The following is an 8,071-nucleotide window of genomic DNA, read 5'->3' on the forward strand; positions in this document are numbered from 1 at the left end:
TCTGCGGAATATAGTATGTGTGCCAAATCATAGTATTTATACCAAATCACAGTATTTGTGCTAAAACATAGTATTTCTGCCATATTGTGGTATTTGTGCAAGAACATTGAACTGTTATGTTATAGTATTACTACTAAGTCATAGTATTTCTGCGTTGTTATAGTATTTGTGCTAAAACGTAGTATCTCTGCCAAGTCATAGAATTACTGCAATTTAATAGTTTTTTTTAGGAAATCTGTTATGTTATAGTATTACTACTCAGTCATAGTATTTCTGCCAAATCATAGTATTTGTGTGAATTTGTATACTGTAATATCACTATATTATGTAGTGGCTAAGTAGGGGCTGTTTACTAAGTGCATCAGTGTAAATAGGTCATCTCTTGTGTTGGAGTGCCCTCTTGTGGCGCCTTTTGGGTAGTGCCTTAGTAAACGGGAACCCTGTAAAAAGTGGCATCAGACTGATTTGTAGTGGAGGAATTTGTTACCAGTTTTCTTAATCTTTAATCTGTATGCATGTTGTAATGCATACCCTGTTCTTAATCATAGAAACCACACCATATCACCTCTCCACATCCTCCTACTGTATGCCATACCTCCCTGTACCATCCATCTGACCGCAATAAACTCCACCTGTGGTAATCTAATCCCTGGATGTCAGCCTCTCCTTCTGACCGAGGATAGTTATAGTATTTGAGCCAAATCATAGTATTTGTGCTAAAACATAGTATTTCTTCCAAATCATAGTATTTGTGCCAAAGTATAGTATTTCTTCCAAATCATAGTATAACTGCACAATAAAGGTTCTTGAGCCACATCAGTGTTTGTGCCAAATCTTAGTATTTCTTCTAAATCCTAGTAATTCTGCTCAATGATAGAATTTCTGCTATGCTTTAGTACTTTTTTCCTAGATTGTAGTACTTCTGCTAAGTCAAAGTATTTCATGTAAATCATAGTATTTCTACCAAGTCCCAATGTTTCTGCTAAATCATAAATAATGTTTTAGTACAAATTGTATGATTTGGTGGAACTTTCTGTGTTCCAGCACAAATGCTATGATTTGGCAGGAAAAAAATATTATTTAGCATAAATACTAAGTTTTAGCAGAAATGCTATGTTTAAACTTTAAAAAATTCTGCTATTTCTGCTGATGTGTGTTATGACTTTTGACCATTGAAATGAATGGAACACATTATCAATGTGGTCACTGATTTTGCATGATGGGCTGAGCTGTGTTTTACCTCAGTGAGATAAGCATCTGTTCTCAGACTGGGAGGCCTGGGTTCAAATCCAGCTTATGGCAACATTTCTTTCACTTAACAGTTAAACTTTTTTTAAACTCTTTTCAACACAAATTTCTTTTTTTTCACCCCTTTTCAGCAAAATTTTCAGTTTTTTTAACCCCTTTTCAGCACAAATCCAAACTTTTTCAGCTCTTTTTCAGCAAAAACCTCTTTTCAGCAGAATTCTGCTCAGTCACCTCTTTTCAGCAGAAATTCTGCTGATTGAACTCTTTTCAGCAGAATTTTCACCCCCTTTTTTTTTGCCCAAATTCTGCTAGCACAATTGTCAATCTCTCCACCTTTTCTTTGTGAGAAAGTGTTTGGCTCAGTGAGCTAAATAGCTGCCCTTTGACCAGGAAGGCCAGGTTCGAATCCTGCTCAGGGCATCTTTTTTTTGTTTTTTTTTTTTGTTTCAACTTTTTCAGCTTTTTTCAGCAGATATCTTCAGCCGTTAAGGCATCCACACTGCATTTTCGCAGGAAATGCAAATTTTTCTAGTTATTATTATTATCTATTCCGTACGTTTTTTGAAAGCCTACTCCTTCAAAACCGTTCAACTTAGAAAAACCATTCAAACACCGTTAGATTCCTATTCTTTTGGACAACATTGCTTCTATTTTTTCTCATTTTTAACATTTATATTTTTAATTTTATTCAACTTTTTTCAACAAAAATTTATAATGTATTTCAATGGGGAGACCCTTCAAATTCTCATTCAACTTCCTCCTCTTTAAACTGTATCTACTTCCACATACATTGACATAGAGCCACCATTCAAACTTTAAAACGAAGACAAGACATTCAACTATTCAACTTGTATTTATCTTTTCAATATCTATTATACTTTTTCTTCAGTTCCAGTTTAAGTTTCATGATGTTTTTTCACCCGTTTCAGAGTTTATAATGGGTGTGTATGGGACGGAATGTTGGGGCTAGAGTGAGACAGCTCAACTGCTAGAGTGAGAGGAGCAAAAAAATTAATCTTAAAATCTTTTTTAAAACTGCTGCTGTGTCCGCAGCGTTTGCTCTACAGGTATGATTTTACCCTCAAAACGTAGCCATCGCTGTCCTCTTTCATCCAATGTGTTTACTATTGTACTAGGTGTTATGGTTCTTTCGTAAATGTCACCAATGCACAGCCTCCTCCCTCCAACTCTTCCATAGACTCTAATGTTAAAATGGCTCAGAAGGTTCGTTTGAAAATCAGAACCGCATGGTGTCTTTCCACTGTCACCACGTCCATATAATAAACTCCACAGGCATGAAAACTGAGAATTCAGTAGACTAGAAGCTGCTGTCGCTCACGGTGAAAGAATTTCGTCAATACGACTTGTACTTTTCATATGGGAACGATTTGTTTGGGCCTGACTTTTCTGTTCATTTTAAGCAGCAAAAGTGAGGTGCATGTCTGTGTCGTGTGTATGGAGCCATTGGGTGCAGTCACTATAGCAACCAGGCTCACACCTGCCTGCTTAACGAGCTCTCTCTCTCTCTGCCAAGATTAAATCAAAAATGTGTGTTATATCTAAGCAGTTGTAGTAAGATTAACTTTTTCAATAGGTACAATAAGACAGGTTTGACAGGCTTTTGCCACAGATTAACAGTATGTCAGTAGTTAGTATAGGCTAACTGAATAGAGGCCTGAATTATTGCCCTGTTAAATTCAAGTTGATTGTGTATTGGTGGACTTGTCTTCTCCACACAGGTTTTTCAGATCTGGGCAGTTTGAGTCAGTTGATGACTTTAAAATAATCTTTTCTGACTGGATAATTAAAGCTCACAGCATCTACCTGTCTGTAGTGTATTTTCCCACATTTTAAATAATCTAATCTCATTTAATGTCTCTGTTTTTAGTCTGTATAGTTTATCTCCCCACAAATACGCTCAAAGTAGTCTTAAAATAAAATCCATAAAACAGTTCAAGATGATGACTTTTTATTTGCTCATTTAATGCCAGTTGCCCTCTTTCCTGAGTATAAGCGAATGAGTGACATAAAGAGAAAAAGTACCAATTTGTATGCTGGTGAGTCTTGTGTATTTTTTTCTCTGTCTCTCTATGACAGAGAAATATATATGCTCATTATTGATGTTCAAACTGATGCTCAAATTTCCAAGCACCACCTGAACGCCTCATCGGTCTTTAACTAATCACTACACCAACGGTTGTCATTCCGCTTTGCTCTCTGCTGTGGTAAGTACAATACATTCAGTACAGCACTGTTTTAATTTTATGATGGTAAAAATACATGTTTGACATTTAAACTCACATATCAAGTCTTTTTAAAGTTCAACAGAGTTCAAAGAATAAAGAAAGCAAAAAAAGAATAACCTTTGCTACCATTTATATAGGTTTATGACTTTTGCTGTTAGCAGCAGTGCTAATGCTAGCTATAGTGCTAACACTAGCCTTAGCAGTTGTTAACTGACAAAAAGAATATTCCTGTGATATTCCTGTGATATTTATTGGCGGTCAGTGAGACAAAAGTAACAAATGAGATTTATTATTGCCATTGTGCCTCAGTTTTAACAGTAAGAGTACTTCATGACTTTTGCTGTTAGTAGCAGGAATGCTAACGCTAGCTTCAATGCTAACGCTAGCTTCAATGCTAATGCTAGCTATAGTGCTAACACTAGCCTTAGCAGTTGTTAACTGACAAAAAGAATATTCCTGTGATATTCCTGTGATATTTATTGGCGGTCAGTGAGACAAAAGTAACAAATGAGATTTATTATTGCCATTGTGCCTCAGTTTTAACAGTAAGAGTACTTCATGACTTTTGCTGTTAGTAGCAGTGCTAATGCTAGCTTCGATGCTAATGCTAGCATCAATGCTAACGCTAGCTATAGTGCCAACAGTAGCCTTAGCAGTTTTTAACTGACAAAAAGAATATTCCTGTGATATTCCTGTGATATTTATTGGCGGTCAGTGAGACAAAAGTAACAAATGAGCTTTATTATTGCCATTGTGCCTCAGTTTTAACAGTAAGAGTGCTAGTTCTACCAGCAGTGCTAACACTAACTGAAGTGCTAACGCTAGCATTCCTGCTAGCGATGCTAAGGCTAGTAACAGTCTAACAGTAGCCTTATATAAGTACTTAAATAAATACTTCAGTTAATTAGTTTGAATTATAAAATGGCTGCTGTATCAGCTGGTGTGCTATATTACTCTATAATTACCCTGCTGACTATAAGTTCAGTGTATCATGTCGTGTGGGCTTTGTTTTTTTGTTAGTCTGATAACACTGTACAGACAACTAACATGTTATTTCTCGTCTTACACTTTCAGGAACTTGACTCACATCTGTGCTTTGCCTGGTAGGTGTGCACATACTGTTAGAGAAGTACACCAAAATAAAAAAAAAAAGAGTCTGACTAATATAAGCTTTAAAGTGATGGGTTCAAACTTTGTGCTAGACCTTTTAAACACATTTTTATAATAAATACACATAAGTTCAGCTTAACAATTGGGCTAAAATATTTTTTTTGTACATTTTTGCACATTACATGTGATTAGTTAACAATTCACTCAATCATATTTGTATTTAAAAATATTATTGCTGAATTTAATTAAATATTTATTCTTTTAAAAAGTGCCAAATTGTGCAACTTTTTGCACATGGCAGCCGACAACAGTTTAGCTTGAATATTTGTTTTGTCCTTTTTCAGTAGTCACAATTAGTTCATACAATTACCATGTGATATAATTTTATTAAAATTATTTTTTTTTCTTGTTTTTTGTTCACAGTGTGCAGAAGAAGAACAAGGACCAGATCTCCAGTCTTCTATCTCACATCCCAACCCCCCAACCCCTCTATCTTCTGTCCTACTCCACCTGTTGTCTCTGCCTTCTTTCCATCTGTATTTCACCCTGTGGTTTGTGAGAAATTTTGCCAAACCAAGAATCTTATTGCGGTTTGATTTAAAGCCGTGTCTCTCCTGCTCTGTCTGTTCTCTCTGCTAAATTTTCTCTCTACCTGTTTTTCACTCTTTGGCTTGCTGCTGAAAAATGCACAAGCCAATAAAACAATAAAGAGTGCATATTTTGCCTCAACCTGAGAACAAACTGAACAAACAAAGAAAACTCTGCGGTTTGATTTAAAGCCGTGTCTCTCCTGCTCTGTCTGTTCTCTCTGCTAAATTTTCTCTCTACCTGTTTTTCACTCTTGGCTTGCTGCTGAAAAATGCCAAGCCATTAAAGCAATAAAGAGTGCATATTGCCTCTACCTGAGAACAAACTGAACAAATAAAGAAAACTCTAATTCACGGTTTGATTGTGATTTCCCAGCCGTGTTTCTCCTGCTCTGTCTGTTCTCTCTTCTAAATTTTCTCTCTAGCTGTTTTTCACTTTGCGCTTGCTGCTAAGTTGTGCCAAGCCAATAAAGAGAGTGCATATTATTCTCTTGACTGACAAACTGTCAAACAAACAAAGACATCTGTTTCTGAGAAATAAAAACTGAAATATAAAGACAAAGAAAACATCTCCTGCTCTGTGCCACTCTTATTTTATAAACATATTTTCTAAAGACTAAGAGAAACACTTGTGTAAAAATGCCAAGGAAGCAGAAAAAGTCACAAGCTGCAAAACAACGCTGGAAGAAGTTCCATGAGTTTCAAAAAGTACCAACATGTGAACAAGCTGAGTGTGATTTTCCTCAGAGCTCTGCAGAAGACTTTGTGTCTGCAAAGACCAATGCTGATGGTGTCAAACAGGCAGGTCAACATGTTCCTGCACATGTACAACAGATATCCTATGCAGATGCTGTGAAGACTGGATTGCAGCATGAATTTAATGAACATCTGGTAAACCACAGAGACCAACATGAGGTTTCAAGTGACCCACAGGTGGGTTATGCTGATATTGTGAAAAGAGGCCGTCACAGTGATGTGGCAGGACCATCTCATGCAGAAAGACTGAACCTTGAAAACCAGCCCTCTGTTATACATGTCTGTGCATCTCGCAGCCAGGCTCATCCTAAATATGGAGACTCCAGAAACAAGCAGTGCACATGTAACTCACTCACATTTCTTGCTTTCCTTCATGAGAATGAAAACATGACTACAGCTGACCTTAATCTGGTCTTGGATAAAGGTGATGTGATGTACAAAGAGGCCAAGAAAAGATTTCCTAAAAATATTCATTTGGCAACCGATGAGCTGCCAGACAAAGTTGATGCTCGCAGGTCTATGTATCATGTCAACATGACACAGCCTTCCCGGTATGGGACATTTGAAGAACCTCCAGAGGAGGCAGTAGATACCTTTCTGAGCTTAGAAGCAGGACTGAGCTGCCTGTTGTCAGATGTGCAGTATGCCTTACTGATTATGAGTGGATTGTGTATCGCAGTGTTCAGATCCACATCAGGCATATATGGTTTCTTTGACCCACACCCCAGAACACCCATTGGTCTTCCTCTACTACTACAGTCACGTAATCGTGGTACAGCTGTGATGCTGAAATTCACACTCCTCAGTGACATGATTAAGAGGCTCCAAGATTCTTATGAAATGATGGAGATATCACCCTCTTGTAACTATGAACTGAAGCCTGTGCAGTTCTACAGTATGAGCACAGTCAACCTGAGTGATACTATCACAGACACAGTCTGCAGACCAACAGCTGCCACTGCTGTGGCACCTACTCACTCTGATACAACTGTTGATGAAGCAAACCCCTCTACTCCAAGGAGAAACACAACCACTGATCCGACTGAAAATATCTTTTGTCAAATGTCCATTTGTACGCCACTGGTGAAACAAAAAGAAGTCCACATGACTCAGTTCACATCATATGAAGATCAGAATGAACCTCCTAATATACCAACTGAAGAACTATGCAGTGAATTAAGTTTCCTTCCATCAAGTGATGCTTTTTCATGTCAATCAAATGCTGCCATAACAAATGTTGCTGCCTGTGACCTTTCTGATATAGTTTTACAAAAAGTGAAAAAAGTTAATAAACAACAAAGGCAAAAAAGGAAAAGAAGATTAATGGCATCAGAGAAACCCAGAAATCAGAGAAAAGAAAACCAAAAAAGGAAAGAACGACAAAAGTATGCTTCAAATAAAGATTACAAAGAAAAGAAAAAATCTTGCACAAGCGAGACATATAAAAACAATCCTGAAGTTAGACAAAAACAACAACAGTATATGAAAAGACGTTACTGTGAAAATGATGAATTCAGACAGAAACAACAGCAATATATTAGAAGACGTTACTGTGAAAATGATGAATTCAGACAGAAACAACAGCAATATATTAGAAGACGTTACTGTGAAAATGATGAATTCAGACAGAAACAACAGCAATATATTAGAAGACGTTACTGTGAAAATGATGAATTCAGACAGAAACAACAGCAATATATTAGAAGACGTTACTGTGAAAATGATGAATTCAGAAAGAAACAAAAACAATATGTTAAAAAACGTTTTTCTGAGAATGCTACAGTTAGAAAGAAACAACAACAATATATTAAAAGACGCTACTGTGACAATGCTGAATTTAGACAAAAACAAAAAAACTATATAACTAAAAGGTATCAAGAAAACCCTGAATTCAGAGAGAGACAGAGATCTCGAGTGACTCAGCGTTATGCACGTGATAACGCATTCAGAGTAAGACACAGACAACTAATGAAACAACTAATGCGAGACAGGTATCAAAGTAATCTTGCATTCAGGATTATGCACAACATGAGATGTGCAATGAAAATAAAAAGGAAATACAGATGGGTGAACAGACAAACCCAAGAGAGTGACAACAGTGTGATCAACGAGGCCATATCTGTG

General features: G+C 36.8%; 1 long non-coding RNA gene across 1 annotated transcript; it reads left to right on the plus strand.

Moving 5' to 3' along the window:
- The first annotated feature begins 3,664 nt into the window (after positions 1–3,664).
- LOC143418982 (uncharacterized) lies at positions 3,665–5,133 on the plus strand. The gene is made up of 2 exons (XR_013098928.1): positions 3,665–4,597; positions 5,028–5,133. It is a non-coding gene; the product is annotated as an uncharacterized LOC143418982 (long non-coding RNA).
- The last annotated feature ends 2,938 nt before the right edge of the window (positions 5,134–8,071 follow it).

Source organism: Maylandia zebra, linkage group LG6 (assembly GCF_041146795.1).
Source record: "Maylandia zebra isolate NMK-2024a linkage group LG6, Mzebra_GT3a, whole genome shotgun sequence".
Classification (NCBI taxonomy): domain Eukaryota; kingdom Metazoa; phylum Chordata; class Actinopteri; order Cichliformes; family Cichlidae; genus Maylandia; species Maylandia zebra.